General features: G+C 42.9%; 1 protein-coding gene across 2 annotated transcripts in view; it reads right to left on the reverse strand.

Moving 5' to 3' along the window:
• The window catches only part of TBCEL (tubulin folding cofactor E like), a 268357-nt gene that overhangs the window by 233837 nt on the left and 17317 nt on the right, over nt 1-17203 (reverse strand). The gene's annotated exons all lie outside the window — the stretch shown is intronic.

The raw sequence follows: 17203 nt of genomic DNA on the forward strand, positions 1-17203 counted from the left end.
GCTTGGGATAATATCAAGTAAGCCAGGAAGACCTACCGTAACTGGTTTAAAATACAAAAGGCAGAAGGTATAACATCTAAATGGCAGCAGCTTCTTAATGTAATGCTAATTCGAAATCCAAGAACTATGTGGCGTACCTTGTCATTGGCTGAGGATCCCAAAGATGTGAAAAAGCTCATAAATCCAATTCAAGAGAAAACTTGGCAGGAGTATATTGAAGCAAAGATTTTAGTTAAGAAAAACCTAGGGGGAAATAAAATGGCGTTCAAAGATCCATGGCTAATGAATTTCAATGTTGGGTTGATAATTGACATCATTGCAAAGGCAAAGAAACTCTGGGGCCATGTCAGTCCTAAAAGCCGACCCAGAAAATTGGGCTGTACTATTATGTTTGCTATTTGAAAAGGTATGCCAACACGTGATGATACCACAATCTTGGTCTATAGTGGTCCCTATTTTTAAAAGCTAGAGACCGATCTCTACCCAAGAACTATCGATTACCATCCGTACTTGATTCTACAGTAAAGGAGTTCTCCTCCTGTGTTTTGCGACATTTGCAATTATGGGTAGATGATAAATTATTACATCCCTTACAAACAGGGTTCAGTGCAGGCTCCAGTACAAATTTAAACATCAGAATTTTGAATAAGTTAATCTCCAATGCAAATAGAAAGCAGAGGCCACTATTGTAGATCGCCTACGTTGATTTTAAAATTGGCATTTGACTTGGTAAATGGAGACCGACTGTGGGCAAAAATGACAACATGGGGTTGCCCGCCTTGGCTTCTACAAGTGATTATTTCCCTGCACAACAACACAACAGCAAAAGTACGCTTAGGAAACAGGAGTTCCCCCATCAGTGGAAATCCAGATAAATAGAGGGGTTAAACAGGGATGTATGTTGGTCCCTCTGCTTTTCAATTTATATTTGGCCGATTTGATTTGGCGTTTAGAGGCTGCCGCCAGATGGTCACCTAAATTACATTTGGAAAAGATTACAGCAATTCTTTATGCGGATGACTATTACCCAGTCATACAGTTGCTGGAATGAAGAGACTACTTAGTGAACTGGGTTGCTATGCAAAGTAAAATGAGTTTCTAATAAATCTGGATAAAACCAAGGTTATGCTGTCCTATATTAAGAAAATCAATAGCGTAGCCATAGAAGCCTCCATGGCCTAATTCAATATACCTTCACATATAAATATCTTGGATTGGAGCTGATGCATTCGGCAAGCTACGAAAACATTAAGATAAAAACAGCAAAGGCAAGACAGTGAACATTCTTGGGCTGGTTTCTCTATAAAGGGGATAATAACATTGTATAAAACAGTGGTTTTGTCCCTCCATATTGTACAGAGTGGAAGCCTTGGAAATGGCAAACCTGTATTGGTTAAACCGTATTGAGGGCCACTTCTGGCATAATATGCTGGGATTTGCGCAGTCAACCCCGATGCAGTACTTACAGTTGGAGCTTGTCCTCTAGTCCATGAAGGCAATGATATTAAGACGGCAAGGTGAATTAATTCTCCAAAATACTACCATTAATAAAGAAAATCGGCTAGCCGGGATGATGGCATATACATCCATTGTGCCTCAGAAGGAGGATAGATATTCGCAAATAAGGAATATGTTCCACTCTGTGGGTTGGCTACCTGACTTCAGCAAAAAAGCACACTACTTAATTTTTTTGCGAAGAAGGAACAACAGTGGGATTGGATTTGTAATTATGAGCATCTGTCTTCTCTCCACGGTTATCCAGCTATATCCAATGTGACACACAGATTCATGTAACCTCATCCTTATTTGAGGCTCTCCCCCGATCCTGGAGTTCGTAGGCTCAGACTGCTGGTGCGCATCAATCAGCTTCCAGTGCTTGCTGTCATAGGAACAAGAATGAAAAGGCAAGAGCAGTCCAAATGCTGTAGAATGTTTAAGATCACTGGGAATAAAGAAACCATTAAACATCTCTTTACAGAATGTCCTGGGTTGAGCCCGCTGTATATGAATTATTTTGGTCACCTGGTGGAAAGGTATGAAGCAATACAAGAACAGGAAATTTGGACCTTTCTGCATTAACAACTATTCTGTATCCGTCCATATTGCAATATACCAAGTATGGCTCATATTCAGATGTTTATTTGAGGGATTTCATAAGATGTGATTTTGATGAAAATGTTTAGAGACATTTTTAGAGAAATTGAAGACATTTTCAAAAAGTTGAGATATTTAAGTTTGAATTCAATTTAAAAATTGAATATGAATTCAAAGTTACATTATTTTACACTCTTTAGAGGTTTATGAAGGTTTTTAGAAACATTTTAGAATGATTGAAAAATTGAGAAACAAAATGAAATTTGGAATTGAATGTTTAGGGAATTGTTGGAAAGTTCAATATTTTGTAAATGTAAATTTTGAATTGTGTATTAAATGTATTTTACGTGTAAAGTTCCGTTTGAACTATATAACGTAATAAATAAAATGTACTGCTATTTAGCCACATCAAATAAAACCCTTACCTCCTGAAACACAGCCAACACCAAATACTTCCCAAAAGATCAGCCAGAATTCAGGAGGTCCACTTCAAACCAGTGATCATCATTCTTCAAAACCTCCACTAACTCTGAAAAGCACTAGGACTTATCAAACCCTGGCACATCCACTGATAAGTTAAGTAATTCGGCTAAAACGCCAATCAACACTCTCGTGCTCATGAAAATGAGCTGGTGTAGCATCTTCATTGGTCTCCCACCAAAAGTATATTTAGACTTAGGGAAAATGACCAGGTTATTCTCTTCGGAGCCGGCTTACGCTTCCAAGATCACCCACCTTTTTTCCAAAGAGAAACGAAACTGGCAGGATCAACACATTCAACAGTGCCCTGAATTAATTGCTCACCATAACATGTCAACCAATACATGACCTTATTATTCAAACCCCAAATAATAGCTTTAGGTATGAAGTCCAGAGCCCCATGACCACCCCAAATCCCTCTGGCACATAGTCAAGAGGTCTACACTCCTCGCACTGTTGAATGTTCCCACTTTGGGCATGGGAGGGGCTATCTCGATGCACAGCTTCAAATCTCAAGAACCACCTCAATAAGAACTGCAAAAGTGCCACACGCCTCAACGTTGAAAATCATTCCATGGACATGTATTCATACACTGGGAGTTTGTATTATTTTACAATTACACCATTTGTGATCCACCCCCTGGATTATGCCAGGTCATGAAATGTCACCCTTGGCCAGTAAGACATGGTCTGATGTGTATATGGAGACCTTGAACCAATTCTAGGGGCAAGTGACTTATGGATTTTTAGTAGCGCACAACTTTTTTGTATTCACATTTTTATTAATTTAACAAGCATTAAACCAAAAATACATATTCAGTAGCCCACAACTTGATATAATTACCCACGATTATGTGCTTTGAATCTTCATTAGTCACACATAGCTTTCTGTAATTTACGTGGAGCCTTTCCAAGGAAATTCTTCTGAAAGGAACAAAATCACGTTTTTACTCATGCAAAAAAACAAGCACTTACATACAACTAGTAGGCTGGGAAGTCTGATGGGATTCACAATGATTAATACGAGCTGGGTCGTTCAGTGCAGGCAGAAGTTGTGAGATTAGTTCAAACTCATCTTTTCGCACCACCATGTTTGCCTCCGCTAATGTCTTCAGAGTTCTTGCGCATTGCAGAATTAACAGATTAGAAATCTCCAACAAGAACCGGTCGGTGTAGAAATCAATTGCCTCTTTCTCGTAAAAGGAAAGGAAACTCCGAAGCCGAAAATATCAGGGACGCACATGGAGGTTGTCTGGGTGATAACTGCGTTTTCTTTCCGTGTAGTGTTGGCAGCTAGTGGTGCTTGAATAGGTCAAACAACAGCCAGTGCACTCGTTCTACCAGGGTTATAAAAAGCAAAACCGCGAAGTCTGCGCCCACTGGAGGCAGAACCAAGCGGATGAACAGGTTCTCACAATTACAGTTAGTGACAAAGACATTCTGCATAAAAAAGCTTGAAAATCCGGATCAGTTCTTCGTAACCCAATCTGCTCTGCATCACTGAAGAGGGTGCACAATTGCCGGCCACTGCCACTGCAGTGCGGATAGCCGCGGCGAAGAGTTCAAAAGGAAAAGACAACAATTCCACCAGGTACAACACGAATAAACAGCGTTTAGACAAAGTCTACGATATTCGACACACTAGCTCAGCCAGTTACACTCTGCAAAGGTCAGCCATCAGGCGTTTGGATGACCTTACTGAGGCGAGTGGCCGTCTTCACTCAATTAAGGCAAATTAATGAGGAGAGGTATTACACCCCAAAAAAAGGTTTAAAGCATTACAGAATTACATTTGTTTGGTTGCATTAACATTTTTGAATGGATTCTGACTGCTCTCTTGCTACCCTTCTCAAGGGCGCTCCATGCTCTCCCCTCCTCCTCTCACTTGTCCAGTCCTTCAATACTACAACGCAAGGCATGAGGATCACTTTACCCATGCCAACCTAGCCTACACACCCACCCCCGCTCGTCCCCCGCCCCCCACCCCGGCACTACCCTTACCTCCCACACTAATCCACTATCCAATACTGCCATGCGATTGTGCAACAAAAGCTTTTTCCATGCGGTTTTCTTCTGCTCCGACCACCCACATATCTCTGGTACTTGGTCTTTAGACCGCAATTCATGGGCCGCCTATTAAACAAACAAAAAACACCCAATGCCGAAGCAGGAAGCAGCCTTGGCTGCACAGAAGAGAGAAGGCGCAGCCACGGGGGACTAGGAAAGAGGGAGGAAGAAGAGAGAAGGAATGTGTGTGTTGATGGAGGGGAGAGCCGCGAGGTGGGGTGAAATTCCACCAACGCTAGCACATGAAAGTGACATGTGTGTGTTTCCATCAGGCAGGTGGGGCTGAGGAGCAGTGGCAGGTGGGAGTTTGGTGGTGAAAACCCCCAGTTGAGCCAAAAATCCCACCCTTTTGAGGGTACTCCAGGACGTCCCAAAAAGTGTGCTCTTTTGGAGGAGTGCCTCAGTGGGTGGGATTCAGACACGGAACCATCTCCATTAATGGAGCGAGAATCACAGACATGGCTCAATCCCACAACACTGCAACACCTGCTACTCTCCAAACAAATGTAGCAATCTCCTCCTGCTCCACTCCGATGGACCAAGATAGGAGGCAAGTTAGTCTTTAGGGTCAACAAGGCCTACCCATTTGACTCCTCTCCACTTATTTCCCACTAGCTGTCCCTGGCCACGTGTTGCTGTGGCTCTGTCTTGTTAAATGGAAAACAATGAAAAGAGAAAGTGAACGTTTCTAATATGTTTAATTTGACAGTGCTTGTGGGTAGTTTTTAATGGCTCTGGCGATTCTCCAAGTTGAGGCAGTTTAATTTTCTCGGCGGCGCAACACATTCCTTTAGTTTCTCCATTAAATTTCAGAGTCTTGCAATAAGGGCACACTTCAGTCATGGTGCCGATGAGAACATGCCGGCTCAAACTATAATCATCAGCTGGGTTGTATCGGAATGCAAGGCGATTGTAATCGCGTGATTGCTAAGCACAGAGTCGTGTTGACACTGATCTGCTGTTTCTCGTTGACGTCTTTCAGCCACTCAGCCTGTCGCGTTCATTCTGTTGAGAACGAAGCAGATCTGAAGCTGCAGAACGCGATCGCCGTGCTCGCAACCGTGCATCCTAAAGTCTGGCTGCACGTCGCTCTGCTGCTTCCTCGGCACGTATTTGAGAATTGAAATGGAATCGTAAAATAGTGTGTGTTGCTTATACGTCCAACAGATGGCACTGTTTTGCAGTAAAATGTTCAGTATAGCGTGTGTTGCTTTTATGTCCAACAGATGGCGCTGTTTTGCAGTAAAATGTTCAGTATAGCGTGTGTTGCTTTTATGTCCAACAGATGGCTCTGTTTTTTCAGAAAAAGCATGTGTGACATCTTAGTAAGTATATAAAAACACGTGCCTATTCGAATGCAACATTGTGTCAAAATTTCAAAGCAATCTGTCAAGAACTTTCGTAGACATAAGATTTTGAACAAACAAACTTTTACATTTTTATTTCTACATAGATTTGCTTTGAAAACATGGATGTCTAACTACTTGCACCAACTCCTCTCACTAGTCTCCCACTCTGAATCACCGACCAGCTGGGGCTCACAAGCCTTTCTTTCTCCCACTTCAACCTCAAATCCCTCCTGAAGAGGACCCCATAACGGGCCTCAAACCCGCAGCATCTTCAACTACATTCCACCCTCACATCATTCTCGGTTTGTCCTCCACAATCAGCCTGCACATAACGTTGGTAACTCTTGATCATGTATTCCTATAGTCTAGCCTCAGCACAACTTCCCTCTCCTTCCAAGCGTTGCCTCTTCCAATTCCATGTACCACCACCTCACCCCCCCCCTTCCTCCTACTACTCAGATCACTTGTGTCCTTTGTTGCCTTCTTGCCACATAATGCCTCTACTGGAGAAGGCTTGGAGGATTTTAACTCAACACTTGCCTCTCCCTTCGATAACTGCTTACTTCTTCCGTCTTTCACACCGTGCTCCCAGTCCTCAATTACAACAAAGATTTCCCAGATGGAGATTACCTTCCACTCTACCTGGAAGGTTGGCATGAACTTCCACTTCTCCTGCCCCCTTCCACTTAAAAGAAATCTGGTTTACAATAAAACCTTTTACATAGTATACCTTAAAACCATAACACAATGTAACCAGTTTCCTTCCACCAATATAATGCGGTTATAATTATAGCTCCTTTGCCAACCTTAATTTATTTAACCTTTATGGACACAGGCAATGGCAACAGGGAAGTCAAGGAAGACCACATACACGTTTCAAAATTAAATTAACACTACCTGCCTGTCCTGTTTCATTTAGGACATAAGTCGTATTAGCACTCTATAATTGGCCTTACAATTAAGCCATAAGATAACTGGCCTCGATGCGCAAAGTATCTCTGCATAGGTGACAAAGCGAACTCCGAGTTCCTTAAACATTGAAAAACAATACTCATATTCGGTCCTTTTGTTAGGGCACAAGCATTTCTTTACATAATTAGTTTGGGCACCTGGGTCAGGTGCTATAAGTATGCCGCTGTCCTTTTTTAGGCTGTAATTAATATCATTTTAATTTGGCAAAGATAGAATGTAGGACAATTTGCTAATGAATTCCAGTAAACAGGGCTGAAGTCAAGGGTCCACCCACTTTTTTCAGAGGGCAGACCCGTCCCGCCAGATGCTCTGTGTAAAACGAGAAACATTTACTGCCTTTTTTCAATTTATGAATTAACACCGACCGCTGTACTCGAACCGCAGTCGTCAGGTTCACAGGCAGGGCACTTTAGCCCTGCACCACATAACCTCATGAGAAAACACACAACTAAAAGGTGACATTTTACATTTTTGGACTGCATGTCCCAGGGGAAAACATTGCTATTGGTTCTTGGAGTTTAACACATGCACACCTTTTAACGTTTTCAAAACACTATTAGAAAAAAACATCCTTCTTAGTTTTGGATAGGTTTATTTTATGAAGGGCAAATGCAATTCGTCCTGTGCAATGTGTATGGTTATCAAAAGCCAATTGAATGAAAAGTGTATATTTCACCTTGATATGCTAATTTCTGGTGCCATCACATTACATTACATTGTTTATGTTAATTAGCTCCACCCCCATTCTTTTTTATTTTTTAAAGCTCTTGCCCCCTGCCAGTAACCATTATAGAACTTCAACCTGCCTCTGGGGACTGTCCTTTAAATGCTGTTGCACAAGCCTTTAGGGCACAGCATTCAAGTTTTTTCGGAACTCATATTTGGTGGCACATATCCATTCTAACCCATGTAGTATCAGACCCCTTACAGACCAACCGGCCACTGATTTTTATAGCGGGTAAGTACAGATTTGCAATACATTTCTCCCAAGTGGTGGTAGATATTGCATGTGCCCATTCTTTTTCTAACGAGATGGTATTTACAATGTTGCATAGTTTCTTCCGAATTGTGTTTTTCCAATAATTTCCCCAAGCTATTCCTTTTTTTTGGTTTAAATGGAACTTCAGGCAGTTTTTATTTAATCATTAAAATTATCAACTGAGAGAAACTAGTGTTTCTCGCACAGGAAAGTACAGTATATATAAACGCTGTTTATTTTCCTACATTTATCCATCGTAGCTGTGTAATGTTGAATAGTATTATCCTCACTGTTTCTAGCCTCATATTCACTGCCCCAATGTGTGTCTAGCTGTCTACCATCTGTGCATAAGTAATTAGAAATATCCAAGAGATTGATATTTGTACAGAAGTATGTGTAGATAATCAATCAAATTTGGAAAAAATGCATCATTAATCCTATGTTATCTTGTCTAAATTACAATCTGACCAAATAAAATATTGCCCTTAATTATCCTCGGTGCTGTCAAATTACCAGAGCGGCTCCTAGGGATACAGCACTAAATACCCTGTTAGACATGATGAGTGGTCACTCACTTAACTCGGTTTCATGTTTAACGAGTGGTCAAGTCTTTCTTTCCCATTTATAAAAATACAGTCTAGAAATACGATCTAGCATGGAAATCGAGCAATCCATCACTCCGTATAGTGTTTGGGATTCTCATTAAAAAAAAAGAAAAAAAAAAGCCAATCCTTTCACTTGTTATCATACTTCTTTTGCTTTAATATGGGAGAATACAGGCCACAAGACCTCATCCATGTTATTCGATTCCCCCATTTTCTTCTAACATGGTTGGGAATTTTGCATTAAAATCATCCATCAATATGGTCAGCATTGACTTATCCTGAATTTCCAGATTCATAAAAATGACATCTAGTACCTATGTGGCAGAGTCGGATTCTGTTTTCTGAGGGGCACCATCAATGTCATGGTCTCCCTGATCCCAACATGTACTTATTACAATTCCGCTGCCAACACATAAATACTAGGTTTTACCACACTTTATTTATTGAAGTTGTTTCCTACCCCTAAACCAAACTACCTATCGGTTTTCCACCTTATTTCTGAATGCAGATTCCAATTTTATATTGAACCCATCCAGTACTGGAGATTTGCATAACCGTGTTTCATGCAATATCATAATGTGAAGACTTCTCAAATAGCGATATAATGCACTGTCTGCAACGAAATGGGTAGGACCTTTAGTGTTCCAGCATAGGATTTTCATAGGATTACTTCATTTTCAGTGCCAGAGTAGTCTGAGATTCCTAGACTGGAGGAGGGCTGGCAATCAGTTCCAAGATTCACCTCTAATCTCATTTAATCCAATGGATCTATAAACTCTGGTAAACCCTGCTTCACGGTTGCGGTTTCCGTTATAATAACAAGGACTTTTTTGTATTTCAGGATTCGAAATGGAGGGGGTTCTGAAAGCTATTTAGTTCCTGCTTGTAGCCTAAAAGAGCCTGGCTAGTTTGACACCAACAGCTAAAGGTGCTACTTTCGCTCCCCGGGCCAACTGATGCCCAACAGAACACCTATGTGAATTTAACACTATGCATTTGGGACAATTTATAAATCAACATCAGAAAAGCTTAAGGGGTCGAAAATAATGGAAAACATTATATGTTTGCATTTTATGCGGAAGTTAGATTTCCGGAACTCTATGTACTAGTTCCTCGTACCACAGTGTTAGCTCCCAGGCACTGGTTAATGCCGACTACTGTGATGAATCCGATGTTGGCGTCATCACTCCTTTCCCGGCGGTGATCTTTCCACATGTGGCCAGGGGACGGCAGCCGCTACCTGATCCGGACGCTGGGGGTGACGATATGAGGGAGGATCATAGGGGCTGGAGGGGGGGGGCAGCTTCCAGGAGAATATCATGGCACCATCTGATGAGACCTGGTATCCCCCCTTCTTCTCTTGAGGATACCCCAACCATGCCCAATACCTAACAAGATCTGTATGCAAGCTGTTAAAATCGGACTTGCCTTTTAAGACTCATGAAAATACCTTCTCAGACTCTACCTACAAGTCATCCAGAGCTGACTTTCCCTTAAAGATCAATGAGAACACTTACCCAGGTTTTATATGCAAATCATCAAGAATGGATTTCCATTCCCTTAACTACAACAACACTGGGACGAGGAAGATGAGCCGAGTAATGCAGAGTAAAGAAAGACAAGAACACAAGTTGCGCTCTAGTTGTTGCAAGCACATACCTGTGGCCGGGATATTTAAACAGCAGAAGAAGCTGACTGAAGCACCTTCTGGTGGAAGAAAGCTGCTCCTCTCGGTACAGACCAAGAGACACTGGGGCTGCAGAGAATTACGTAGAGTCAACCGACTCAAGGACCAGGAAAAGTAAAGTGGGCTGTGAGAGAGAAGACATAGCGGGAACGCCATAAGCCGACACAGGGCTCCTGGGCATTTGTGTTTAGATGCAGTGTTTGCATTACCGAAGCCTCAAGCGAAGCAGAAGAGCCCAGCAAGAACGGCGAGAAGCAGAGAAGCTGAGGAAAGAGGCAGCGAAACAGAAGAAATGCTGAATGACCACCAGCGGCTTGACGCAGGAGAAACAGAGAACACCAGCAAGAGCCATTGAGTTCACCCAAGTTAAGCAGGGACACCAAAGCATATTGGCAGCCATGCCAAACCCGAATAACTGTTAATGAAGCAAATGAAATACATGAAATAGAAAGAGCAAATGTGCATTTATTTAAAAGGGAAAACGGAACAAAAGTAAGAGGCTCAAGTTTGTGAGTGTATGCAATACACATACAAGAAAAGCCCTGGCAGGATAGTAGTAGGCAACTGAAAGTATGAGAAAGGCCTGGTAGGGAAGCACAGCAGGCAAGGATTGGTCGAACAGTGTATAAGAAATACATCCCCTACATAGGTCCTGAGAAAGATATAGCAGGACTAGCAAAAAGCTGTGCTGATCAAAGGAAGATTGAAAACCTGGCAGGAGAGTACACCAGGTATCCCAACAAGATAAAGAAGAGCTAAGCTGTTTTGTGTACCAGATGTGTTGTTAATCAAGAGAAACTCAAGGAACTGATATCTTTGAATATACAACAGAGTGGAAAGAAATCCAGGGGAAGGGAACCACCCTCTGGAACAGGTACCTCTATCCTTCTGGAACCTTTGTGTTGGAGGTATGCATTTTAATATGATAAGTCATTCATAACATGTCTGCACACAAATGTTTCTAGGCGCGCCAAAAAAGGGAGGGAAGAAAGAGGGAGGACAAAACAAACGATCTTACTAGGCCTTGTGTTATTCAGATCATGCAAGTGCGAGAACAGAGGTGCAAGGGGGAAAGGGGGGGTGTAGGTTAGGTAGGAGGGGAAAACAGTGCAGCAATGCTCTGAGTAAGTGCAGCCAGGGCATCACAGCTCTGGGTAGTGCAAGGAGAACAAGGTACTATAGGGTTACTATTACAGCCCCTAAGTTTCATGAAGGGAAAGAAAGACGTGGCAATGATGTTTTGACAAATCCATGGAGAGCTGCACCCGCACATATGAAACATCAGTGCACAGTACCTCTTGATTCACTCACACCTCTTGATTCCATCTCCTCCTCCCTCGCATCTCTAGGCTGGCTCTCTTCACTCCCAGCTCAAGTTCAAGTTCCTCTGTCTTGTTTTCAAATCCCTCTATGGTCCCCCCTACCTTTCCTCCTTTCTTCCTTTACCCCTTCTGGTTCTCTCCACTCTTCTAATCTTTTCCTACCCTCTCCTCTTCCACCATGCGCCCCCTCCCGCTACTGCTCGTTCCAACTCGTTGGTCCCTTCCACTGGAACCTCCTCCCCTTTCACATCCACTCTTCTCACACCTACCCTTCCTTTCGCTTTTCCCTAAAATCTTCTCTTCCACTCACCTCCCTAACCCCCCCATGTTTCCTTTCCTCCTCCCTTCCCCTCTACTCTCACCTCTTACTCCTGCTCTTCCTTACCCTTTCCATCTTACCTACCTTCTTCCCCCTGCTCACATTGTCTCTCCTTTTCCTCTCTTCTTCACATTCTTGCATTCCCTCTATCCCCCGTTCCTACATCCTCTTACTTCTACTACTCCCTTGCACACCTCCCCCCTCCCTAAACCCTGCTCACCCCTGCAATATTGTAAGTTGTTCTTTATACTGTTTTCAGGTTGTGGTTCAATTGTCATCTCATGCTTGCTGTATTGTTTACGCGTTCTCACGTAAAGCACTTTAGAGTAAAGGGCTATATAAATTCAATAAAATACAAATACAAAATACACAGTATCTTCAATGGGATGCCAGAATTGTGCTCCAAGCAGATGCAGTGAAACAGAGCAGTTTACATGTAAATTAAAATAAAAGAATGTAATTTCGTTTTACCCTCCAAAATTGATAGGATGCCAAGCGAAATGCCCACCAGACTATCAAGCTTGAGCATGGTGTTCTCATGTACATGTACTATTCAGAAGTAATATGCATATTTTGTAAATTGTGTGCCTTATAAGATGTCATTTAAAAGCAATTGTGTGCGAGTTTGAAAGGCCATGTGCTGCTGGCCATTTCTTCAAGACCAGGACTTCCCTTTGTTGCCCTGGAAAACTCCAGGACTTCCCTCTGTTGCCCTGGAGATTCAGGCCTGGTTGTTCATACATCAGTGCCCTTCCTTAAAAATACAAGCAGGAATACTTTTTAGATCAGAAATGCGGTGAAGACCCGATAAAGTCAGGTCTGTTCTGCAGCACTTGTGATCTGTAGGTCACAAGTCCCATAAACAAAATCCATTAGTGGCCATTAGGCATCTCTGCTTACGTCACATGCCTAAAGAGAAGAAATGAATCTTAAAAAAAAGTGGGGGGGGCATAAAATGTACAACAGTCATTCCAGGTTTTTATTAAAAGGTGACAGTCAACTCCTTTTAACCATGCTAAAATGGTTTTGGTGCGATAAACACAACTAAATGTTATTAATGAAAATGTGATTTGGGCCTTCCAAGAGATGCAAAAGTTGATAAAAGCATGCTGGTAATGACTAATATGACGACAGTAAGTGGCATATTTTTCACTGATATGGTTCCTGAGTAAATGAAGAAAAACTGTATCTCTGCTTAGGAAAGGTGTGCAGAGTCCAAATTACTTACTGGGATGATGAAGCTTTCTCCTCCCATAACTATCCCAAAGCACTCCCACATTGTAACACTCACCTGGTATCCACGGGGAGGTCACTGAGCCTGTTCTGACCTCTTACGACCTCAAACCCTTCCCTGGAGTCTAGTCGACTGGAGACTGGGCCTTGTTTTCTTGGAAAGTGTGCTCTCCGTCCTGCTTTCAGCGCAGGGGCGCGTTGATTGATGCGGGCTTGTTGCTGCCTAGTTACTTCACTGGCAAGAGTCCGACAGGTAAGTATAATGAGTCTTTTGAACAGTACTCTTAACTTTGTTCCTTTCCTTCCTTAGATGATGGCCGGCGTCCAGGGATGGCGACGTGCTGCTGAGATGAGTAGCGCTGAAGGTTAGTGAGAGCGCGATGCGACCCTTTTGTATTTGTATTGAACTGAGTTCTTTTTCTGTGTCTTTTAGGTGCCGCAACATTTTCAGCGTGGATGCCGGTTATGAAGAAGAAATGCAGTGAGTAAGCACGGTATGCGGCGCCTTTAGATGTTTCTACGCTAACCTGGAGTGTCTTTTTCCTCTTGCAGATGGATGAGAAGTTCCAGAGACAGAGTTCCCCCAGACCGGCTGGGATTCAGGTAAGCGTTTGACGCGCGTACAGTCTTTAAAAATAAGCGAAGATTTGCTGAATGCTTACTAATGCCTTTTTTCTGTTCTTTTCCTTAGGAAGCAGCGTGCCGGGATGGGAATGACACCGCCGAAGATGCCCGCAGAACAGAAGAAGCAATGAATGATGGGCAGAAGCGCCGCAAGGTAAGGCTGTTCTTGTTCTTGCAGGAGCTGAGCGCACAAGATAGATGCAGGCCTACTGGAGACCGATCCGAACACAGTGAGTGTCACGCTGCAGGTGCAGAACACACAAAGCATGTTTCTCAGCCTGGGCGTGGCTTAAATAGTCTCTGGGTATCCCAGGTGTCTCTGGGCTGAACCACACCGAAAAGACTAGACTGCACATGCAGTTCTGGGAACCGAAATATGTGGGGGCATCCATCTTGTCCCCATCAAAGCACTACAAGTCCAACCCCCAATGTTATCCTATGGGAGTGAGTGAGTCTGGTGCCACAAGTGCCAAGTCTGACTCTAAGTGGGTCTTTGGAGGGATGGAGAGGCCCTTGAGGGCCATGTAGGTGATCATGGCCTGGCTCCAGCCTGACATCTTGGAAGGCTGGGGACATGAGGGGCAGGAATCATGACGCACATCCCCTTGTCCTATCAGCATACATGTGGGAGAGGGTATTGAAGACTAGCCAATCCCTTTGCATGAATCATGACAAGTTAGTGATGTCATTTGCCCTATAAATAAGATAGTTTGCATCAGAGCTGGACTGCTTCCAATAATTCTGAGGGCCAACCTGCTGACGAAATCTGGCGAGAAACATCCCAGCAAGAGAGACCTCATCTGGCAGTGGGGATAGGAGACACAGAAGCTGACTGGGACCCCTTGGAGGAAAGAGAGGAGACCCTTGACTGACCCCCTTGCTGTCCCAGCAGTGTGTTCTGATGCTCCCCGATGCCCAGTTCAGACCTCTTCTGCAAGTCTCTTCTGCAAGTAGAACAACCCCCAAGCCCTAGATAGGTCCTATATTTGTCAGCATTGTTTAGTTATTTTCCCATATCTCCTGTTTGTCTGTGTAGATCATTAGCATATTTATCAAAGTAAATCAATTAACTCCCCTATTGAATTCACAGGGTCTGTATTGTTGGCATTCGAAACCAACAATCTTTTCACAGTGTTTTGTGAGCAGGTATAGTCAAAGATTTGCCAGAAAAATTAAACCCAAAGCTGTTCCACGTGTATGCAAAGGGTGTAAAAACGAAATTCCCCATTAATCCCCTTCCTTCTAAATCAGAAGTAGGAAGCCTACTAGTGCCTGTGCATATGCAAGTTGTAAAACAAAATTGCCTGTGTGCCCATTGTGCTTTGCAAAACGAATTTGCCCATTTGCATTTTCTGTCTTACATTGCATCTATGATCAGTGTTGCCAACTTGGCGACTTTCTCGCTATATTTAGCGAGAAAGTGCGCCCTCCTAGCGACTTTCTGCAAAAAAAGCAGCTAGCGAGAAATCTAGCTACTTTTTTCCATTGGTTTGGGAATTACACTTTTTTCTATTGGTTTCCAAACCAATGAAAAAAAAGTAGCTAGATTTCTCACTAGCAACTGACCTGATGCGGACGTAACTCTGACTTGACAGCTGTCGGGTCACAAGTGTATGCAACAGCAGAGCGTGTCGCCATCCCGCAGCCTGTCAGGCTCAGCCTCAGCCTCCATTTCGTGCAGTGCTGCACTGACCAGGCTGCTGCTGCAGGGTACTCGCAAACGTTGCCTTTCGGCTCTGTGGTTTTTCCCCTGTGAATTTAGAAAGTGAATAAAATGTTCACTTGCATTAAGAATATTTAACTGATTTCAACATCTTTCCATCGTGTACGGTCAGTTGTGTATTTTAGAAAGCTCCATTGGTGCATTTTGTCAGAATAAAACCACAAGGCTGCAGTCAAAACATGTTCGAACAACTGTGTTGCAAAAATGAAAATAGCAAAACATAAATAAAAGTCAAACTTTGTATTCCAGAAGTAAACTGTACTATGGTAAAATATCAATACATAATTCAGTATACGGCTCGATCCGGAAAAGTAATGAATTCTCTGGGGCTCTATGCACCAGGACAGGCAACATTAAGCCACCTGGACTCACACACAGTACATTCTAAATGTTTTCAGACATACTGGTGCGTTCGTAGAAGGGTGATTTTTTAAAGTGAAATTTACAGATGTTTGCCTCTCTGATTTTCAATCACCCATCATGCACCTGGCCAAGTATGCAAATTAGGCGATGGTGTCATTTAGCTACTTCTAGCTACTTTTTGAACAGCCAATAGCTACTTTTCTTACTGGGTAGTTGGCAACATTGTCTGTGATACCAACCCAAAACAGATTTTCCCATTCTGTTCTGACCAAAACCCCAAAGCCCTGTGTGTTATTGTTAGGTGTAGCAAAACAAAAGTTTCCCATTGCCTTTCTGTCTCCCATGTAGGTTCTGTGATCAAATACCCCAAAATGTGATTGTCCCATTGTGTGCTGAATAAAACCATAAAGCCCTGTCTGCTCTTTTTATGTGTGGCAAAGCGAATTTCCATTGCTTTTCTTCCTTTCATATTGATTTTGTGAGTAAAACCGCAAATCCGATTTTCCCATTGTGTTCCCACTCCCTGCCACTGCCTTCCATTCAAATGAAGCAAGCCTAATTGATGTTTGGAAGGTGAGGGTTGCTGGGGGAAAGCTTACCAAATCTGCTATCACTGTGCATGTTGAATTGTTCTTCTCTCTTGGTGGGTGATTTAAAGGAAACAATTTTGACTGCATCTCTCCGTGTTGGGGCTATACAGAAGTAATTTTGTTCTTGTGTTGGCACAACATTGGTGGTGAATGTACATCTATTTGTGATATTGGATTTAAATAAATTAATAAATCTATATACTTACTACACACCGGTCTGGTTTCTAGTCCGTTGTGGCACTGGGTACTTGTCAAGGGTGGGTGCGAGATGGGTTGGAGGCCTTACCACAATGAACTCTTTAAAAAAAAAAAAAAGAATCAAAAGCGCTTTATTGTGCGCCACATTCCTTGTGGGGGAAAGAGCTCCGACTTGGGTGTGAGCGTGTAATAAACCACGACAGTCTGGGGACACCATGCCTGGCATTATATCCAAACCATGCTTTCAAGCGAGCCCCAGACTTAGAGACCAATCGGATGCAAGTACCCTTGGCGGCTGCCAAGACTAGATCAGTGGGTAGGAGTGGTCTCTCTCAGGGTTCTATACTTATATCACAACTGCTAGAGAGGCAAAACCCCATCTGTAGAGGCAGAAGATGGGTTAGAGGCTCGCTCACTCAATTTTGTGAATTGTAGGTTCCCCGTTTTGTGTGAACTATGTCAGATCCTACTTCTAACACCATATGTAATGGTGCAGAAGGAGGAGACAGACATACAGGTGGCATATGGATTGCTACAGACTTTCTTTTTTAATGACAACAAAATAAAGAGAAAACCTACCTTTCCCTGGTTGAACTAA

The sequence above is a fragment of the Ambystoma mexicanum genome, chromosome 9, assembly GCF_040938575.1.
Source record: "Ambystoma mexicanum isolate Mex_15411 chromosome 9, UKY_AmexF1_1, whole genome shotgun sequence".
Taxonomy (NCBI): domain Eukaryota; kingdom Metazoa; phylum Chordata; class Amphibia; order Caudata; family Ambystomatidae; genus Ambystoma; species Ambystoma mexicanum.